General features: G+C 37.8%; 1 pseudogene; it reads left to right on the forward strand.

Annotated features, from left to right (window-relative positions):
- The window catches only part of LOC104658416, a 52,683-nt pseudogene extending 29,635 nt beyond the window's left edge, over positions 1-23,048 (forward strand).
- The last annotated feature ends 312 nt before the right edge of the window (positions 23,049-23,360 follow it).

A 23,360-nucleotide genomic window follows, 5' to 3' on the forward strand; every position in this document is an offset into this window, starting at 1 on the left:
TGTCATAGACTAGGAGGTTTCAACAACAAATTAATTTTCTCACAATTCTGGAAGCTGGAATTCCAAGATCAACATGTCAGCAGGTTTGGTTTGTCCTGAGGTCTCTGACTACCTTCTCACTGTATCCTCACATGGCCTTTGTTTATACATATCCCTGTGTCACTTCCTTCTCTTATAAGGGTGTAAGTCATCTTGGATTAAGGTCCCACCCTATAGGCCTTAATTAACTTTAATTATCTTTTTAAAGGCCCTATATCCAAATACAGTCACATTGTGAGTTAAGGCTTCAACGTATGAATTTTGGGACAGAGTTCAGTCCATGACACCATTTATATGGTAAACTGTACTTCAATAACAAAAATTTTTTAAAAAGCAAATGTTCATAAAGAGTTCATTTACATTTAATGTAAATGACGAGACTGAATTTACTATATGATAATGCATTAGTCCATTCTCACACTGCTGTAAAGCTACTACCTGAGACTGGGTAATTTTTTTTTTTTTTTTTTTTTTTTTTTTTGAGACGGAGTCTCGCTCTGTCACCCAGGCTGGAGTGCTGTGGCCGGATCTCAGCTCACTGCAAGCTCCGCCTCCCGGGTTCACGCCATTCTCCTGCCTCAGCCTCCCGGGTAGCTGGGATTACAGGTGCCGCCACCTCGCCTGGCTAGTTTTTTGTAGTTTTTAGTAGAGACGGGGTTTCACCGTGTTAGCCAGGATGGTCTCGATCTCCTGACCTCGTGATCCGCCCGTCTCGGCCTCCCAAAGTGCTGGGATTACAGGCTTGAGCCACCGCGCCCGGCCGAGACTGGGTAATTTATAAACAAAAGAGATTTGTGTTGACTCACAGTTCCACATGGCTGGGGAAGGCCTCAGGAAACTTACAATCTGGCGGAAGACAAGGAGGAGCAAGAACCTTCTTCACATGGTGGTAGGAGAGAGAAACAAGCGGGAGCAGGGAAACTGCCTTATAAAACCACCAGATCTCATGAGAACTCACTTGCTATCACAAAAACAGCATGGGGGAAACCACCCCCATGATCAAATCAACTCTCTCCCTCAACACGTGGTGATTACAATTGAAGATGAGATTTGGGTGGGGACATAGAGCCAAACCATATCAGATGACTTTAAGAAAACCCATTCTTTCCTGAGAAAACTGTGGGAAAAGAGTACAAGAGAACTGGAAGCCTATGCAAAAGAAGGAAGGTGACAGAGGGATAAGGGAGGGTCAGTGAGAAGGGGAGATCTGGAAGCAGGGAGTAGCTTTTCCTGCTTTACAAGTAGGATTTAGTTTGGGAGGGGCCAAAATCCTCTGTCTGGGGCCAGCTGGTGGACCCAGATGGGGCCCATCACTTCCAGTAATAGAGAGGGAGAGAGAGAAGAGAGAGGAGAGAAGTGGGAAGTGGGTGTGGGCTTGAGGGGAAAGATTGGGGACAGATGTGAAAGAGTAGTAGAAAAATGGTAATAGAGAGGGAGAGAAAGAGAAGAGGAAAGAAGAGGAGAGAAAAGGAATAAATTTGACTCTACAAGAGGTAAACACATGGCTTAAAGTTAAAGGAAAAAAACTCTGGATGCCAGATTCCTGGGTTCATGCCCCGCCTCAGCTATTTAAGAGCTACATGACCATGGTAACATCACTTAATCTTTCCATGCCTCAGTCTCTTAATCTGTCAAATGAAGTAAAGAATACTACCTGAATTATATGATCATTTACAGACACAAATGAGCTAATATATGTACAGTTAGCAAATGTCTACTATTATTATCACTCAAGTTCAAGGTTTCCATCTAGGATTCAAGAAATAAATAAGAAATGACAACCTGCCTCTGGGAAGATTCAGCAAATGTGTACAGCCTGGGAAATAGTCTGTTCCTTTTTCAGTCCCTTGTTTGCTTTTCCAGCTGGGCTTAGGGTGTGTATAGTTACGGCTAACTCTGAACATAGCAACCCTAGAAAGATTGCTCAGCGTAGCTGTGCCGAGGTGACTGGTATATATACAGTAGTTCTCATGTGATTTTACTTAAGCCTGATGTCTCCCACCATAGACCTAATTTTCCATCTAGGAAATGTTGATATCCTGCCGTTCCATGACAAGACTAAGTGAGAAGTCTGCAGTCCTCAAATGTAATTTTTCTACATGAGTTATCTTGCTTGATTTTTTCATTGAGGCAGCCAAAAAAATAAATCCAGCAAAGACCATTTTATTCCCCTCCACTTCACTGTGATGCAGGTTGATAGACCACACTAACCCCTAAGGAGGATCATTTCTGAAATGTGAGAATGCAGGTGTTTTGCTTATTTTCTACATGGGCACTTTTCTCTCTGCCAGTGCCTGTCTCCAGAGATGACAGCACTGCAAAGAAACCGGGAGCTGAAAAACCACAGGTAATGTTTACTGTGTGCATTTATTAAAAGGTGTTAACAACTAATTGCATAGCATCACCCACTTAAACACATTGCAAAGAGTATTATTACCATGAGTCTGAAGAATGCTTCCCTGGCATAGATTTTTAATAGCTTTTAAAAATAATATGGTCCTATAGGAAATGCCAAATTTGTGGCCTCATCCAGTGCATTTGGGAGACAGGATGTGGTTCAGCAGTTATGGGGGTTGCCTTGAGTCATCTATGGAGACAAATGTTTCCATGGTGACCTTCCCCATTCATTCAGTGTGAGGCCTCCATATACTCATGAGGATTAATGACATGGCATTAACACTGATAATCATAATGAAGAGAGTTGTCTGAGACTGGGGCAGCCCAACCCTGACATTTTCAAGGAAATAGGATGGAAGAATTTAACCAATGTGTAGAGGAAGAAAATATTGAACTACAAGGAGAAGAAATCCATTTCTTCCTTTTTTTATAGAATAATCTTCCTGCCAGAATAGAGTCTGCTGCTGACAGACTTCTATACTCTCCCCTCTGAGAATTCTCTTAATATTACAACAGAGTGGGGGTGGAAATAAATAACCCCAAAAATGTTTCACTGTATGTCAAAAGAACCAGGACTAGAGAATAAGGAAAAGGCACAGACTTAAACTCTACTCAGTTGTCTTATTTGTTTGTTTATTTAAATACCTTAAGATGTTCCTTAGGAAATCCTTTTAGGGAAACTCGTTTTACTGAGAGACTTGCCTGTTCTATAGCTTCATGGCACTACTTTTTTCCCTTCAGGGAAAAAAAAAAACATTCTTTTCACATTGTGCTAATAGCAACATTTTATTTTAGCTCACAGAGATGTGGGGCATTGTACGAACTGATAAAGTGAAATGTTAGGAGCCTACGATCTAATTCAGATGCCAGCCTGGGTACAATTGTAGACACAAAAAGAGATTATTACACTTTCCCAGAGAAGGATGCAGATACTCATAGGCTCACAGAGGATTGTGCCTTGTGATTTAGTCAGTTGTTTGCATGGTTATGTCTTTTATTACATTTCAAGATTCTGTAGAGCAGGAACTTTATTTTATTCACCTTTGGCATAGCCAGCTCTACCCCTAACACACACACACAAAAATATACACAGGCACACATATACACAAACATACCTACTCACACACACACACATACACACACCCCTAGCATCTTACTTTACACCCCACACACTGCGTTACTACCTACCTCTTAAATGAGTGGATTTCATCAGCAATGTAAAACCTCAAATGAGACAATTAAGCACTTGTACATGAAGTTTTAGAAACTCATATAGTCAAATTATAATGGTTTTTAAAACTATGTAACACTGTTTTGCTTTTTTAAATGTTTAGACAAGTGCATTTGACACAAATGCAATAAAACCTGAGAGGCAGTAAATGAAAAAAAAAATCATGAAAAAAAAATCAAGAGACTCTAAAGCAGCTGGACTATTCGGGTTGATTAAATGATGTCTGCAGAATGCTGATGACTGGACCTACTCTGGCATTTGTTAATCCAGCAAATATTTACTGAGTACCCATTTTAATAATTATTTGCTCTGTGCCAAACACTATCCCAAGTGCTTATGCATATTAACTTATTTAATCTCTCCTAAGAAGTAAACACTAATATGAAAATATCTATTTTTTAGGAAAGTAAACTGAAGTAGGAGTAATTTCAGTAGCTTGCCTAAATTCACGTAAATAGTATGGAGTGGAGTTGTAAGCTGAACCAAGCAGGCTGACTCCAGATCACAAGTTCTTAACTGCTATGTGATAATGTCAACCCCTGGTCTAGTAACTGGGGATACAACAGTAGTCAAACGGTACATACATCTTCTTGCTTTTCATAAAGCTTGGAGTTTTGAAGTGGAGACATGCTTAAAACCACCAGTTGCAATCACAAGTGGCAAAGTGCCACAAGGGACAAGGAAGGGACTCTAGGAACAGGTTAGTGCAAGTCATTCTAGCCTAAAGATTATGAGGCTAGTCATAATAGGAAACGGTACAGACAGTGAGATAGGCAAGCACCACTTTCGTACTGACCTTGTTTTCTATTTGCCTTTGATGAGGAGGTATGCATAACTCGGCCAGAGATATTGAAGGAAGGAACCTTTCCAAATGATTCCTCAGGTCAGCTGACGAACTTTGAGAGACATACCTCTGGGAAGCAGAAAGTTAGCATCTGACTAGACAGACGCGATCACACCAGCTTGAAACTGTCAGCATGGACTGTTGGGAGGGACAGTGTTTCCAAGAGGCCAAAAGTACAGAGAGAACAGCACAGTCAACAGAAGATCCTGATAACCTTTGCTAAGGTTATAGTGAGTGCCATGGATATGAGAAACTTTGGGGAACTGGGTACCTGCTAAGAAGGTGTCTCTAAAAGTCAGTTTAAATCTCGGTGATTAATTAAACATTTTTATGCCTCATTATAGTAGTTAAGTACTTTCTATGTACCAAACTCTATGGTAAATCTTGGGAGAAAAAATATTATTATTATTGTTATCCTGATCAAAGTTATGACGTGGAAGAGCTGGCATAGGAACCAAAACCTAACTTATTCCAAAGCCAGTTCTTATGGTACTGTGGCTTGTGACCAAAATTCTTGCTGGGGTTTGCAAATGAAGCAAGTTAATACCCGTTCATAAGTAGGAACTAGTGACTCATTGGATCTGAGTGGAGAGCTTGACACAGAATTATCCTACAACTCTCAGAAGTAATTTGTCACTTAATGCCACTGATGCCCCTGTACAAAGGGTGAGAGTCAAATCTATGAGGACACACTAGAAACAAATGTAAGATTTTGTTCCCATTTCAAAGTCTGTATGAATTTCGAGTCTTGGTTGATTAGATTATTTCATTCAACATTAATTCTGGCAGGATATCTAGGGACAGGGCAAAGTAGTAATCAGGAGAAGAGCTAAAACTGAGGAGAAACACATTTTAAAATGTCAGGGAAATGGATACACACAGATATCAAGAGAATGGACATAAATATTGCAAGCTGGGAGTTGTAGAGGCCCCAGCAAACAGCTTCTGGATGATCAATAGAAATGCAAGGGGAAAAGCAAAATGTGTGCTCAAACAGGGAAGCTATGAGAAATTGTCAGGAGAGCCAAAGAAATGGAGAAAGTAGAGAGGAGACAAGGCAAGACCTGTAGCTGGGTCTGAACCCTGGCCTGAGGCAACTTGCTCTCGTGCTACTAGTTCTTGAGTTCCTTGTCCCCTTGCTGAGAATGAATGAGCCATGGCAGGGTACCATATATGCTAAGAACACAGGGCAGTAACCAAGAGTGAATCAGTGGGTGAGGGCAGGAGATGATACAGCTGAGTTCATCAAAATGGTTAGTGGGGATACAAAAGTGCTGTTGCAGTATTTTTTGTAAGTCCACCTCAAGAGGCCAAAATATTTTCGATGAAAATGCCATTGGTTTTTACAAAATGATGACTGAAAAATTATTCTTAAAACATTTTGAGGACTAAGAGACCCATTTGCAAGCCCAAAACATTAAAGCTTTCTAGGACTTTCCTTCTACACCTTTGCAACTGCTTTAGGACTTGCTTTCTAGGACTTTCCTTCTGCAGCTTTGCAGCTGCCTTAGGACTTTACTTGCTTTCTGAATCATTTCCTGACCATCACTCGTTTCATGCTCCTCTAACATACCAAAAATGTGGCATATTTGGGCATCATATGAAGTATATATTGGATTAGGCATCTATAGGTACATTACCCATTTCCTAAATTGTACCTTTATGTTTGATTACAATTACTTTGTGGCTTATGTATTAATCTATCCTGTATCACAGCTAGGATTGCTAAATACAGGGAAAAGGGATTCTAACATCGTTTATAAAATATGGCAATGCTTAACTAAGTATATTTTCAGTTCCAGGCACAAGTCTATTTAATTATACTATTCCTTTTGTAAGTTAGGTTGAACATAATGTTATTTTACTCAAATAATGTACTTAACTACTTTGAAAATCTATACCTCAATGAGTTTCTAGAAGAGCTCTCTAAAACTAACCAGTTCACTAATAATGTGGTCCAAAAATAACTTCCTTATTTTAAAAAGAGGAAGTATTTTTGTCACCTCTAGTAACTTGGGTGGTGCTTTTGGGAATTACAAAGTAAGAATTTCTTTCCCTACGTGCAAACCTCTATCTGCAGGTTACTGCCCTTGTCCTTAGGGCTTCTGGCTGGCTTATTAACAGATTCGACGTATTGTCTGTTGTCCTTTTGGTTCCTTCTCTTTTCCATTCTTTTTCATGGTATCTACTTGGTTCTGGAATATCTTTTTGGTTGCTTTTTCCCCTTTGTACAAAATGTTGTCTCGTTCTTTGAGCATTTCAAAAGCCCTCTGCAGTGACTTGAATTTAAAGAAAGCTGCAGAGTCGTAGCTCAGTGGAAAGCTTAGAATGACAGTGAAATCCCTAAACGGGACTATTCTTTCTGAATAGGTAAACCTACAAATAAAAGCTGTCTGCAGCTGGGACTGTGTGCCAAGACAACTATCACTGAAATGCAGAGGAAATCAAAAACATAAATAAAAAACAACCTTGGTAGAAAGGACTCAAGTATTAAATTGGTGCCAAGGTAGAAACCTGGAAAAGGCCAACTTCGTCGTAGTTGGTTTATCATCCACAGGTAGTTTGATATGGTGGAAGTTTGCTTTGTCCCAGAAATGTCATCCCCATGAATGCAAGGATGCTCAGCAAGAAGCTCTAGGCAAGCTTAACTTCCTGAAAAGAACTGAAGCTCCCTAGGCATCTCTCGTTGATTTTCTTCTTTTTATACAAGGATGCTTGATTTTTTATTGGCAGATTTTTTCACCGGCAAGTCTTCGGAGTAGTCAGTTTCAATTCTGAATTTCTCCCCCTCCTCTTCTCTTTCTTTCATGGACCACAACTTCACAGAATCCCCACCTTTTGCTCCTTTAATCCCACTCTACCTGCTATTTCAGCAAATTTTGACCTCCAGTTGAATTCTGCCTGACATACTTGCATAGTTTCTCTTCTTTTTCTTTTTAGTTTACGCCATACCCTGGGTTATTACTTGTTTGCAAGACTGGGCAAATCCCAAATCTAAATTTAGTAGCTACACCCAGGCTGCCAAAAACATTCGAATAAAAACCTTAAAAAACACTATACAAATGTATGGCTAATGCTGCTAAAAATTCATGTTCACCTCCTCAGCAGGACCATCCATGCTGCTGGGCAATTCTTCTATGTGTTCCTCTTTTAGCTCCCTCAACTATGAGGCGCGGATGTTATTTCAACTTTTTGCAAAGCTTTGCAATCCTCTTTATCCATCTATGCCCTATTTTTTTCTTAGAATATGCCTTTGTATAAAGAAAAGTGAGGCTCTCTGTAGCACACTAGACTACAAATTATTTCTATCTACATGGTACATCACCTCCTTTCTACCAGCCTCAGTGAAAAAGCACTCTTTCTAGTGCATTTTATTTGGTCACCCAGTTTCTGGCTTTCCTTCAGATCACACTACCGTGCTTATTTCTCTTAATTTAGCAGGAAAAACAGTCTCTCAAACATAGAATCCTTTTTAACTGCCTTCTCTGCTTTCTCCTTATTTTGCTGTTAAAAAAAAAATAGCCTTTACTTGCCATCTTCCTTTCCCCACTCACTTCTTTAAATTCATATTAAATATAATTTTTTAATCATCATTAAAGGAATGCATGCACCTATTTTAAAATATCTACATTGGAAAATACCAATTTCCAGACATATCTCTGCACACTCTCCCATTTTGCTACTCTTTGGCCCCTCTTTTTAACTCTTAGGCCAACAGAACACTGTCATTTTAATGTTTCTCTCCGCTACTGGATGCATTTTTTATTGCCTCTTTTGCATAAGGTTGATTCTCCAGTTTCTGATAGAGGGAATGAGCACTCTGAGTTCTCATATATCTGAAAATGTTGCTGTTTTACCCTCAGGCTTGAATGAAAGGTGATCAGGGTATGATTCAGTGATGAACAGCTGTTGCCCCGAGAATTTTGAAGGCATTGCTCCACAATCTCTAGCATCTAATGTTACTACTGAGAATTTCAATAGTATTTCAATGGTATTCATTTATATGGTCGATTTTGAAGTTGATTTTTGTATAAAAATGTTCCAACGTACTCAAAGTTGCACAAACAGCAGAAAGAATATTTTCCTGAACTATCTGAGAATAAATTATCAACCTAAAGCCTCAATACCTGACTTCTTTAGTGTGTATTTCCTATGAACAAAGACATTGAACATTCTTTTACAGTAATAAAATGCAGCCATCAAAACCAGAAGATCAACACTGATGCAATACTATCACTTAACTCTTGTAACTCTTTAGGCCACCTCTTTGAGTCCTATTCAAGTTTGACCAGTTGTTCCAACGAGACTTAGATTTAAAAGCTCTAGTTCAGAATCACCCCTTGCAGGTCTCTTTAGTTTTCTTCATCTGGAACAACTTCTTCGACTTTCCCTTGACTTTTATAACCTTGACACTATTGTAGAAGACAGGTCAATTATTTCATGGGGTTTCGCTCACCTTGGATTGTCTGATGTTTCCCCATGATTAGATTCAAGATACATACTTTAGGCAGGAATGCCACAGAAATGGTGCTGCAGCCTTCTTAGTATATCATAATAGTTTTTAAATGCATGGTACATATATTCCAATTCTTTTATTTTTAAGTATTTCTGGATCATTACATTAAGAGTGTATCTCATGTAGACAACACACAGTTGCTGTTGAACTATGAAGATAAATCTGTGATCATCCTTACATACCTGTTTTTCCTCTGGCTGGTAGGGCTTAACACATTTGTTAAGCAAATAATAGTCCTTTGTTATCTATAGGCCAATCTTTAAAAATAATTCTTTTACATATTTGGTCCAGTTTTCTAATTATTTACAGAAAGGGGGCAATTCTATATTAGTTACTTCCTCATGAAAGAATGAATTTGCCATTCCATTTCTCAAATTCTTGTATGTTGTACTTTCATTATCATTCACTTCAAAATGTTTTTTAATATTTCTTCTGATTTCACCTTTGATCCATATATTAATCTTATTTAGAGTTGGTTATTTAATTTTCAAATATTCCAGACTTTCCTAGACAATGTATTTTTTTCTAATTTACATCCATTGTGGCTAGAGATTATAGTCAGCAATACTGCAAGGTTTTAAAATTTATTTAGACATGTTTAGCACATCAACTACATTGGTGAATGTTCTATGTTCACTTAAAAAGAATGTATATTCTGCAGTTGTTGGATGTATTCTGTTGATGTTAGTTAGACAAAAGTATCTGATATTTTTGTTTTGATATTCCATACAGTTACTGTTTTCTGTGCCTGGTTGTTCCACATTCATGAGAGAAAAGTGATATAATTATTGGAATTGCCTATTTCTATTTTTGGTTCTGTGAAATTTTGTGGGTTTTTTTTTTTTCATTGAATTTGAAGCTCTGTTATTAGCACATACACATATATAATTGGTTTTAATTTTTTTAAAAAATGTTGTGGGTACATAGTAGGTGTATATATTTATGGAGTACATGAGATGTTTTGATACAGGCATGCAATGTGAAATAAGTTCATCATGGAGAATGGGTAATCTATCCCCTCAAGCATTGATCCTTTGAGTTACAAATAATCCAATTATACTGTTTTTAATTTAAAATGCACAACTAAGTTAGTACTGACTATAATCACCCTGTTGTGCTATCAAATAGCAGGTCTTATTCATTCTAACAACAATTTTTATACCCATTATTCATCCCCTCCTCCCTTCCCAGCCTCGCGCCACTCATCCCAGCCTCTGGTAACCATTCTTCTAGTCTCTATGTTAATAAGTTCAATTGTTTTGATTTTTATATCCCATAAATTAGTGAAAACATGTGATGTCTGTCTTTCTGTGCCTGATTTATTTCACTTAACCTAATTATCTCTAGTTCTATCCATGTTGTTACAAATGACTGAATCTCATTCTTTTTATGGCTGAATAGTACTCTGATGTCTATATGTACCACATTTTCTTTATCCATTCGTTGTTGATGGACACTTAGGTTGCTTCCAAATCTTACCTATTGTAAACAGTGCTGCAATAAACATAGGAGTGTAAATATCTTTGGTATACTGATATCCTTTATTTTGGCTATGTACTCAGCAGTGGGATTGCCAGATGATGTGGTAGCTCAATATATATATATATTTTTTTTTTTTTTGAGGAACCTCTTAACTGTTCTCTATAGTGGTTGGACTAATTTACATTCCCACCAACGGTGTACAAGGGTTCCCTTTTCTCCACATCCTTGCCAGCATTTGTTATTGCCCGTCTTTTGGATAAAAGCCATTTTAACTGGGGTGAGATGATGTCTCACTGCAGTTTTGATTTGCATTTCTCTGATGATCAATGATGTTGAGCATTTTTTTATACACCTGTTTGCCATTGGTATGTCTTCTTTTGAGAAACGTCTATACAAATCTTTTGCCCATTTTTTTTTTTATCGGATTATTAGATTTTTTTTCCTGTAGAGTTGCTTGAGCTCCTTATATATTCTGGTTGTTAATCCTTTGTCAGATGGGAAGTGTGCAAATAGCTTGTCTCATTCTGTGGGTTGTTTCTTCACTTTCTTGATTGTATGCTTAGCTGTGTGAAAGTTTTCTAACTTGATGTCATTCCATTTGTCTCGTTTTGCTTTGGTTACCTATGCTTCTGGGGTATCGGTCAAGACATTTTTGTCCAAACCAATGTCCTGGAGATTTTCCCCCAAAGTTTTCCTGTAGTACTTTCAGAGTTTGAGGTCTTAAATTTAAGTGTTTAATCCATTTTGACTTGATTTTTACATATGGTGAGAGATAGAGATCTAGTTTCAATTTTCTGCCTGTAAAGATCCAGCTTTCCCAGCACCATTTATTGAAGACACTGTCCTTTCCTCAGGGTAAGTTATTGACACTTTTGTCAAAAATGAGTTCACTGTAGGTGTGTGGGTTTGTTTCTGGGTTCTCTATTCTGCTCCATTGGTTTATGCATCTGTTCTTATGCCAGCACCATGCTGTTTTGATTACTACAGCTCTATAGTATAATTTGAAGTCAGGTAATGTGATTCCTCCAGTTTTATTCTTTTTGCTTAGGAAAGAGTTGGCTATTCTACATGTTCTGTGGTTCCACGTAAATTTTAGGATTTTTTTGCTATTTCTGTAAAGAATATCATTGGTATTTTGATAGGGATTGCATTTAATCTGTAGATTGATTTGGATAGTGTGGCCATTTTAACAATATTAATTCTTCTAATCCACGAATGTGAAATATTTTTCCATTTTTTGTGTCCTTTTCAATTTCTTTTATCAGTGTTTTATAGTTTACAGAGCTATTTCACTTCTTCAGTTAACTCCTAGGTATTTAATTGTATGTGTAGCTATTGCAAATGGGGTTGCATTTTTATTTCTTTTTCACATTGCTCACTGTTGGTATATGGAAATGCTATTCATTTTTGTATGTTGATTTTGTATCCTGCAATATCACTGAATTAGCTTATCAGTTTTAATAGTTTTCTTGTGGAGTCTGTAGATTTTTCCAAATATAAGATCATACAATCTCAAACAAGAATAATTTGACTTCTTCCTTTCCCATTTGGATGCCCTTGATATCTTTCTCTTATCTGATTGCTCTAGCTAGGACTTCCAATACTACGTTGAGTAACAGTGGTGACAGCGGGCATCCTTGTCGTGTTCTAGATCTTAGGGGAAAGATTTTCAGTTTTTCCCCATTCAGTAGGATACTAGCTGTGGGTCTGATGTATATGGCTTTGTTATGTTGACGTATGTTCCTTCCATCCCCAGGTTTTTTTAAGTTTTTATCATGTGGTGGTGTTTAATTTTATTAAATGTTTTTTCAGCATCAGTTGAAATGATCATATGGTTTTTCTCCTTCATTTTGTTGATATGATGTATCACATTGATTGGTTTGCATATGTTGAACCATTCTTGTATCTCAGGGATAAATCTCACTTGGACATGATGAATGATCTTTCTTATGTATTGTTGAATTCTGTTTGCTAGTATTTTGTTGAAGATTTTTGTATCACTATTCATCAGATATATGGATCTGTAATTTTCTTTTTTTTAATGTGTTTTTGTCTGATTTTGGTCTCAGGGTAACCACTGACCTTGTAGAATGAGTTTGGAAGTGGTCCCTCCTCCTATATTTTTCAGAATATTAATAAGAGTATGAGTAGAATTGGTATTAGTTCTTTAAATGTTTGATAGAATTCAGTAATAAAGCCATCAGGTCTGAGTTTTCTCTTTACTGGGAGAATTTTTATTACAGCTTTAATTTCATTATTTGTTACTGGTCTGTTCAGGTTTTGGATTTCTTCATGGTACAATCTTGCTAGGTTGAATGTGTCCAGGAATTTGTCCATTTCTTTTAAATTTTTAAATTTGTGGGCATATAGTTGCTCATTGTAACCACTAATGGTCCTTTGAATTTCTGGAGTATCAGTTGTAATGTCTTCTTTTCCAATTCTGATTTTATTTATTTGGATCTTCTGTCCTTTTTTTCTCAGTCTACTAGAGGCTTGCCAATTTTAACTTTTTAAAAAACCAACTTCTTGTTTCATTGATGTTTTGTATTTTTTTTCACTTCAATTTCATTTATTTCTGCTCTGATCTTTATTATTTCTTTTTTTCTACTCATTTTGGGTTTGGTTTGTGTTGCTTCTGTAGTTCTTTAGGATGCCTTATTAGATTGTTTTTTGAAGCTTTTCCTCTTTTTTGATGTAGACACTTATAGCAATAAACTTGCCTCTTAGTATTGCTTTTGCTGTGTCTCATAGGTTATGGTATGTTGTGTTCCTATTATAATTCATTTCAAGACATTTTTAAATTTCCTTCTTAATTTCTTTATTGACCCACTGGTCATTCAGCAGCATATTGCTTAATTTCCTTGTATTAGTATAGTTTCCAAAATTCTTCTTGTTATTAATTTCTAGTTTTGTTCCATTATGGTCACAGAAGATGCTTGATATTATTTCAATTTTTTAAATATTTTAAGACTTATTTTGTGATGTAACACATGGTCTATCCTTGAGAATAATCCATGTGCTGAGGAAAAGAATGTGTATTCTGCAGCCATTGGATTACATGTTCTATAGATATCCACTAGATACATTTGGTCTATAGTGCAGATTAAGTCTGATGTTTCTTTGTTGATTTTCTGTCTGGAAGATATGTCCAATGCTGAAAGTGGGGTGTTGAAGTCTGCAGCTATTATTATATTGGATTCTATATCTCTCTTTAGCTCTAGCACTTACCTTATATATCTGGGTGCTCCAGTGTTCATTGCATATATATTTAAAATTATTACATTTTTTGCTGAATTGACCCCTTTATCACTATATAGTGATCTTCTTTGTCTCTTCTCAAAGTTTTGGTCTTGAAATCTATTTTGTTTGATATATGTATAATGACTCCTACTTTTTTATGGTTTCCATCAACATGGAATATCTTTTTCCATCCTTTTATTCTGAGTCTATTTTTTAATAGGTGATGTGTGTTTCTTGCAGGCAAAAGACCAATGAGTCTTGTTCCTTCCATTCAGCCAGTTTATGTCTTTTGATTGGAGAATTAAGTCCATTTACATTCAATGTTATTATTGACAAGTAAGGACCTACTCCTGCCATTTTGTTCATTGTTTTCTGGTTGTTTTGTGATCTTCTCTTCCTTCTTTCATTCCTTCCCATCTTCTTTTAGTGAAGGTGATTTTCTTTGGTGTTATGATTTAGTTTCTTGCTTTTTATTTTTTGTGTCTCCATTGTATGTTTTTTGGCTTGAGGTAACCATGAAGCCTGCAAACGCTATCTTATAACCCATTATTTTAAGCTGATAACAACTTAACACCATTTGCATAAACAAAGAAACAAGCAAAAAGAAAACAAATAAAAAATCTATGCCTTAACTTCATCGCCCACCCCATTTTTAAACCTTTTGTTGTTGCTATTTATATATTATTGTACTGACTATGTCTTGGGAAGTTGCCATAGTTATTATTTTTGATTGGTTCTTCATTGAGTCTTTTTACTTAGGATAAGAGTAGCTTACACACCACAGTTACAGTGTTATAAAATTCTGTTTTTCTATATACTTATTAATACCAGTGAGTTTTATACCTTCAGGTGATTACTTATTGATCAGTGATGTCTTCTTCTTTCCATTGAAGTACTCCTTTTAGCCCTTCTTGTAGGACAAGTCTGATATTGATGAAATCCCTCGGGTTTTGTTTGTCTGAGAAAGTATTTATTTCTCCTTCGTGTTTGAAGGACATCTTCACCAGATATAGTATTCTAGGGTACAAGTTGTTTTCCTTCAGCACTTTAAATATGGCACATCACTCTCTCCTGGACTGCAAAATTTCCACTGAAAAGTCTGCTGCCAGACTTATTGGAGCTCCATCATATGTTATTTGTTTCTTTTTTTCTTGCTGCTTTTAGGATTCTTTCTTCACCCTTGACCATTGAGAGTTTCATTATTAAATGCCTTGAGGTAGTCTTTGGATTAAATCTGCTTGGTGTTCTATAACCTTCATGTACTTGGATATTTATATATTTTTCTAGATTTGGAAACTGTCTGTAATTATTCCTTTGAATACAACTTCTACCCCTACCTCTTTCTCTACCCCATCTTTAAGGCCAATAACTCTTAGATTTATCCTTTTGAAGCTATTTTCTAAATTCTGTAAGCATGCTTCATTGTTTTTTATTCTTTTTTTCTTTTATCTCCTCTGACTGTTTATTTTTTAATAGCCTGTCTTCAAGCTCACTAATTCTTTCTTCTGCTTGATGACATCTGCTATTAGGAGACTTCGATGTATTCTTCAGTATGCCAACTGCATTTTTCAGCTTCAGAATTTCTGCTTGATTATTTTAAATTATTTCATTCTCTTTGTTAAATTTATCTGATACAATTTATCTGAATTCCTTCTCTGTCTTTTTGTGAATCTCTTTTTAATTTCCTCAGTACAGCTATTTTGAATGCTCTGTCTGAAAGGTCACATATCTCTGTTTCTCCAGGATTGGTCCCTGGTGCTTTATTTAGTTCATTTGGTGAGGTCATATTTTCCTGGATAGTGTTGATGCTGTCAGATGTTCTTTGGTGTCTGGGCATTGAAGAGCTCAGTATTTATTGTAGTCTTCACTGTTTGGGCATATTTGTACCTGTCCTTCTTGGGAAGGCTTTCCAGATATTTCAAAGGGCTTAGGTTTTATGATCTAAGCTGTATCTGATTTAGGAGTTACCTCAAGCCCAGTAACACTGTGGTTCTTGCAGACTCATAGAAGTACTGCCTTGATGGTCTTGGACAAGATCCAGGAGCATTCTCTGGATTACCAGGCAGAGGCTCTTGTTCTCTTTCCTTAATTTCTACCAAACGAACATAGTCTCTATGTTCCAAGCCACCTAATGTTGGAGTAACACAAGCACCTCTGTGCCCACCACTACTGTGACTGCACTGAGTGAGACCTAAAGTTAGCACAGCACTGGGCGACGCCCAAGGCCTACTGTAACCACTCCCTGGCTACTGCCTATGTTCACTCGATGCCCTGGGGCTACACAATCAGCCAGTGGCAAAGCCAACCAGGCCTGTGTCCTTTTCTTCAGGGTGGCAAAGTCCCCTAGGCCCCACATGGGTCCAGAGTTGCAGTCCAGTAGTTCAGGGACTAGAGTCAAAAATATTAGAAGTCTGCCTGGTGTTCTATTGTACTGTTGCCGAGCTGGCACTCAAACCACAAGATGCAGTCCTTCCCATACTTTCTCCCCTTTCCAAAGGCAGAAGAGCTTCACCCCATAGCCACCACCACCCCAGGCCACAAGGAGTACTGACAGACTATCTCCAACGTTCCCCAAGGGCTCTAAGTCAGCTTGTGGTGAATGCTGCCTTGCCTGGGACTTACCCTTCAGTGCAGTGAGCTCCTCTGTGGCCCAGGGAAGGTCCAGAAATGCTATCCAAGAGTCAAGTGCTAGAATCAGGGACCCCAAGAGACCACTTGGTGCTCTACCCCCCTGTGGCAGTGCTTGTACCTAAGGTGCAAGACTTTACTTTTCCCTCTGCTTTTGTCAAGCAGAAGGAGTTTTGACCCACAGCCATCCAAGCTAGCAAGATGATGAATTTCACCTGAAGTCAGAAAGTCTCAGAGACTCACCCAAGGCCCAAGACATAATACCTGTGTATCACTAATGGTCATTCAGGGCTCAAAGGCTCTTCAGTTAGTAAGTAATGAATACTGCCAGGACTGGGTCCTCTCCTTTAAGTCAGTGGGTTCCCTTTTGGCCCAAGGTATGTCTAGAAATGTCTGGGACCTAGGGCCTAGAAGAAGGGCCTCTTGACTCTGACCATTGCTCTATCCTGCTGTGGCTGAACTGATATCCACATTGCAAGACAAAATCCTCCCCGCTCTGTCCTCTCCTCTCCTTCAAGTGGAAGAAAGGGGTCTTTTTTGGAGAGACTTGTGCAGCCTAGGGTTAAGGGAGAGCTGGTAGTGTCTGGCTCAGGGAGTGCTAGCATTACTCTACCCTGTGCAGCCCTGCCCCAGCTGGTGTCTCAGTATGTACTGCACCTACCCAGTCCACTGTTCTGGGCCTAGTTCAGCACTAGGACTTGCCTAAAAGTTGCCTAGACTGCCTTTCAAGTTTATTTGGAGACATAGAGCATTGTAGCCTTTGGTGTCAAGGTTTGCAAGAACTCAGGTTTCAACTGTTGGGATCAGCAATTCCCCTCTGGCTGGGGCTGGTTTAAATGCTCCCTTTGTGGATGGACATCAGCTAAGTTTGACGTGATTTTCCTTTCTGCTCTAACAGAACAGCACTGAGTTCAATGCCTCACAATTGCTGTATTCTCCTCCCTCAGCACTGAGAGATGCTCCCCACACCACACTGCCAGTTTCTGTGGGTAAGGAGGAAGCCATTGGGATTCAGGACTGTTTTTTCTATTTCTTCCGTGTCTCTTTCAGCAATAAAGTTAAAACCAGGTACTGAGTTGCTCACCTGATTTTTGATTCTTCTGAAGATTTTTTTTTCTGTGTAGATAGGTGTTAATTTGGTGTTGTTGCAGGGTAGTGGGACAGTCGTTAGAGCCTTCTATTCTGTCATCTTGCTCCACCTTCCCACATATATAATTGTTATACTTCCTTAATGAATCAGCAGTTTATTATTATGGAATATTCTTCTTTATATCTAATAATACTCTTTGCGTTGAAGTCTATTTTTTTCTGGTATTAAAATAGGTACCCCATATTGCCTAAGTTTATTGAATGCATGCTATAATTTTTTCCATTATTTTCCTTCAATCAATCTGTATTTTCTTAACAAAAAGCTTTTCTCTTATAGACAGGATATAATGGGGCCATACATTTTTATCCAGACTAAAAATCTATATATTTTAATATGGCTTAAGCCCAACTTAATTAATAACTATATTTGTTATAAAAAGATTAATTGTCCCCATTAAGAGATGGAAATTCTTAGCCCAGATTTTAAAAGTCAAGACCCAACTATAACTTGCTATTTCTTTTCTGTTTGTCTCACCTGTATTTTTGGTCCTGTCTTCCTTATTTTCTGTCTTCTTTTAGGTTAACTGATGTTGTTATAAAATATTCCTTTGAATTCCTCTGTTGGCATTTTAAATATACATTTTTTGCATTATTTTTAGTGTATGCCATAGGGTTTACAACATTTATTATTAAGTACCACAATCTACTTACAGTTAATTTTATAATACTTCTAATAAAGTACAAGAATTTTGAAAAATAAGACTTCTGTTTATTTACCCCTGTCCTTTTTGCTACTGTTGTCATATATATCATTTCTACAAATATTTCCTCAATCATATAGTTTTGGTCACTGTCATATAGCTTTCAAAAAAAATCAATTAAGGGCCAGGCATGGTGGATCACACCTGTAATCCCAGCACTTTGGGAGGCCGAGGCGAGTGTATCATCTGAGGTCAGGGGTTCAAGACCAGCCTGGGTAACATGGCAAAGCCCTGTCTCTACTAAAATTACAAAAAATTAGCTGGGCATGGTGGCAGTTGCCTGTAATCCCAGCTTCTTGGGAGGCCGAGGCAGGAGAATCGCTTGAACCCGGAAAGCAGAGGTTGCAGTGAGCTGAGATCGCACTACTGCACTCCAGCCTGGGCAACAAGAGTGAAACTCTGTCTCAAAAAATACTAATACTAATAATTAATTAATTGAATACAATTTTTTATTTAACCACATATTTACCAAGCATTGGTGAAAAGGACTGGAAATATGGGGACCGAAGCACAGATCCTGAACTCTGTAATCTACCCTTTTTCTTTACTTTTTTTCATTTCTAAGGCTAGTCAAGTGAAGCAATGGGGGTAGAGAAAGAACGAAGAAATCTGTAACTGGTTGTGATCAATTAGTTGTAAACATTACTGCACTTGGGTGAGCCTCATCTACCCTTCTTGTCATCCCATGCAGAAACACAGGTTCTCTCTCTCTGTTCCATGCTTCCATTTTTATTCCACCTTAGTGAAGACTTTGTCAATGAGAAGCAAAAGCTAGATTCTGAAATGTTTTATTTCTATTTCTTTAAATATTCAGTGCATTCTGTCTAAATGAAAAAATATATGTCATATTATTGTTCTTGCTTAACTCTGCTGATTCTTCCCCTGACCATATTTTGTGTCTGAAATCCAAACTCTCTGTCTTGTTATTATCCATTAACTAGTCCCTGCCTCACTGATATGCCTTTCTGCTTTAGCCAGACTGCACTACTTGTCATTTTCCCTGAATTCATCCTTCAGTTTCCGGCCCTCTGGGTCTCCCTCTGTAGGGAGAGCACCTTAATCTGTTAGACTATCTGGCAAAAAGCACCTGTGAACACTCAGTTCAAGCATCATCTGCACCTATAAGCCTTCTGGTTCACCACCTGCCTCCCAGATAGGAAAATTCCTACCTTCCACTGGGCCTCCAGCATGTCCTGCATATTCTCTTGTCTTTGTTCTCTTAACATTTAAATGCACTTATTTGTTTACCTGACCTTTAGGAGCATTTTTAGATCATAGAACATACCTCTTTCCTCTTTTTTTTCCATGTTTCTAGCACAGTGCTGGCACTGGAAGATACTGAATGAACAAATGACTGTTTGGCTGCACATACGAAGGAAGGAAGGAAGGAAGGAAGGATGGAAGGAAGGAAGGAAGGAAGGAAGGAATATAAAAGCTTGTATATATTAAATTGTAGTGGATAATTTTAAGGTGATAAATATTTTAATAAGGAAGCAACATCTTAAACAGGATAAGTTAAATTGAGATAAAAATGTAGGGATTATCATGAAAATGGAGTAAGAATTGACCAAAGATCTTGAGATTTCTAAATATAAACTGAACTCTGTGTACATATTTTTCTTATTTTTCTTAGGAAATATAGATTAGCATGTAATCTATAGATGATCAGCACAGAATTTCCACTGACAGTTGACCAAGCAGAAGAGGCCAGAATGAGAGTTCAAGGGAAGGACTATCTTCTCTAGACAGATAAAATGTAAATGTGCTTAATCATTTCAGAAACTGGTAGAGAAAGATTTAAATTCCTAAAAAATTTAAGTCCAAGACAGAGGGAAAACAAAATAGTCTTTTAGAAATCAGTGTTTTAATGATGAATAATTTTGACCAATTAAAGTTTAGACTAATTGCTATGGTGATTTTGGAAAAGAATGAAGCTAATGAGTTTCTGAATGTCAACTGCAATTTTTGAGTACTTTTAATTTGCAATCTTTTTATCTAATGGACAAAGCACTGAAGACTCCCTCTAAATGTATTCAAACTGCATTTTGGTTTTTACAGCTGTATTTTAGTATAGGAATTATATTTTACTATAATATCCACTCTGTTTTTTGGAAGTAAAGTCTTAGAAGGTCTCCTTTAGGAGTGTCAAATCATGCGATCTCTCAGATTCCAAAAATAACTTGTGCTCAACATTGTGCGGGATAAGAATCTGGCCTGATACACTAATCCTACAATCTAGAGGAAAATAGTTGACCGATTGCTTGACCTAGCAAATCATTCAGAAAACTCTGCTAGGAGCATTGGCCCTGCCATTTTTTTTAACATAAATTTTTGATTCATATCAATTTTCACTGAAAGAAACTTTGAAGAGAATGCCTGAAGATTCTGAATTCACTATAGTTTAAATGTCTGTCTCAGGTAGATAGAAGGCAATCCTTTTATTTCTTCGTTTTTGCGGAGGCAAGTAGGTAAAATAATAATAGTGATATTTTGTCTTTTCCTTCTTGCTTTTCTAGATATTAATTACTATAAATGTAAAAGTATAGCACGACTACCTATATGTAAATCTACTTCTGTCTAGACATTTACCTGAAGATCAATAGTTAGAAATCCATACAAATGATGTGCATACATAAATAATTGTTTATCCTCACACTTTAGGATTTTGCAGTTCATTTGTTAGTATTGATGTCTACAGAGAAAGGAGTGAAATGACACTACAAAGTCTAATGCACCAATCACATGAGCCCAATCATACATGGGAGAGAAGTAACAAGCTGATTCTCCTCGTTTTCCTGCCTGCATTTTCCCTTCTTGATTTTTTTAGTACCAAGGTAATATTTGATATTGGAGGGAAATGCACCAAAATATAAACATGAAAAGGAAAAAAAAAAAAAAAAAAAAGGCATCAAAACAAGGGTGACTTTCTGTGTCTGCATTTCAGATTCACCCTGCCAATTATTTCAGGCCCAGGAAACTCAGAGACACAAAGTTCGCCTACTTCTACATTATTTTCCCTTTAGTTGTCAGGATGTCAGACAACATGAAAATAAACACAATATACATACATATATATATATATATGCAATATTTTATTTAGTTAATGTTTTATTTGTTCAACATTTGCTAAATCAAACTGCTGTAGAAAAATACTTGCCTTGTGATTTTGCTTTCTTTCTCTACCCTGCAGCTGAAAGACTAACGAGAAATACTACTAGTTCTGAGGCTTTTAGTTAACATACTTTGGTGGACTGGTTTAAGAGCTTTGACCTTTTCCTGCCTAGCCCAGGGGCACTGATCTATGAAATCAATTGTGCTTAAGATATACACATACACAATACAATTAGTTCAGCTGAGCGCTAGAGCGCATTAAATTTAACAAATGATATGTAGATAATGGTCCATATTGTCTACAGATCTATTAAGATCAATTATATCTAATTGTCTGTCTTTTACTATAAAGATTCATGTACTTTTTCCTCCATCAGTATTTGAGGGGAATACACAAGTTTTAAGGAAGAAACAGTAGCCCTCTCCAGTAATAGCTGGTCATCAGAGCAACAGTACCCTGAAGTGATACCTCTGGAATTTCTCAACATAGCAGCTCAGTATATAGAAAAATATTCAAAACATTTTTCTGTAAACACTTAAAGAATTTTTAAATATTATACCACGAGTATCTGAATGATAATTTTATATTTTAGAAACGGAAGAACTTTAAAGATTTTACAGACAAGCCTCTTCCTTTGATATAAGAGAAACAGGCTCTGAGAGATGAAATGACCTGTCCAAGGTCAAACCTTGAGCTCCTGAAGGAGCCAGAAATAGAACACAAAGGCTTCTGGTATGAGATGGATTCATCAGGCTAACTCCTGTTGAGATGTCAGAATGTTTTCATTGTCTTTTAACAATCTTACTTTATTCCCAGCAGTTTATGTTTATAAAAGCAGTCTTTAATGGATTATTTCCTCACCAACTCTCTGAAATACAAACTTCTATTTTCAAACTGCAGGATTTTCTTTTTAATAAAAAAGGTACTTTCTGTTGAAGACTTACAGGTTTTGTACATTATGAAAGAGTAACTTCGCCCTTAGGCGTCCCGCGTCCACCGATTCCTCATCTCTGGTAGCCGCATCGTTGGTTGGAGTCAGAAAAATAGCTACAAACTTCCTAGTACATGAGAAGATCTGACTCGACAAATTCAAATATGAAGATGCAGAAAGAAAATTCTACGAGCAGATGAATGGGCCTGTGGCCAGCGCCTTCCGCCAGAGCTAGGCCCCGGGGCCTCCAGCGGCCCCAGTGGAGACCACAGCGAGCTCGTACTTCACATCGCCAGCCTGGAAGCGGAGAACCAGAGCCTGCGCGGCGTGGTGCAGGAGCTGCAGAGGGCCATCTCCAAGCTGGAGGTCCGGCTGAACGTGCTGGAGAAGACAGAAGAGCTCGCCCGGCCACGGTCCACAGCCCCGCAGACCCAGCACATGTCTCCCATGCACCAAGAGGAGCTCTCCCCGCCCCCCAGCAGAGGATAACGAGAACGATGACATTGATCTGTTGGCAGCGACAATAAGGAGGAAGACAAGGAGGCAAGGCGGCTGCGGGACGGGAGGCTGCGGCAGTACACCAAGAAGGCAAAGAATCCCTCGCTGGTGGTCAAGTCCTCCATCCTGCTGGACATCAAGCATTGGGACGATGAGACCGACATGACCCAGGTGGAGGCATGTGTGCACTCCATTCAAGCTGGATGGGCTGGTGAGCGGGGCCTCCAAGCTGGTGCCGGTGGGCTACGGTGTCGACATCACAGCTTTCAACAAGATCTGAACTCTGAATGTGTGTGTGAGGCCTGCCACGATTAAAAACAGACCGGCCAAAAAAAAAAAAAAAAAGAAAGAAAGAAAGAAAGAAAGAAAAAGAAAAAGAAAAAAGAAAAAGAAAAAGAAAAGAAAGGAAAAGAAAGAAAGAAAGAATAACTTCGAATTCGGAAATTTATTTTAGAAACTTAGAAATACTTGTTGACTTGTATGTCACTTGAAACTTAATTTGCCATTCAAGATGTTCATTCATCAAGGATTTAGGAGCACTTCATTAATTTCAGAAGTTTAGCCAGGTGCAATGTGTAATCCCAGCACTTTG

This window comes from Rhinopithecus roxellana, chromosome 4 (genome assembly GCF_007565055.1).
Source record: "Rhinopithecus roxellana isolate Shanxi Qingling chromosome 4, ASM756505v1, whole genome shotgun sequence".
NCBI lineage: Eukaryota > Metazoa > Chordata > Mammalia > Primates > Cercopithecidae > Rhinopithecus > Rhinopithecus roxellana.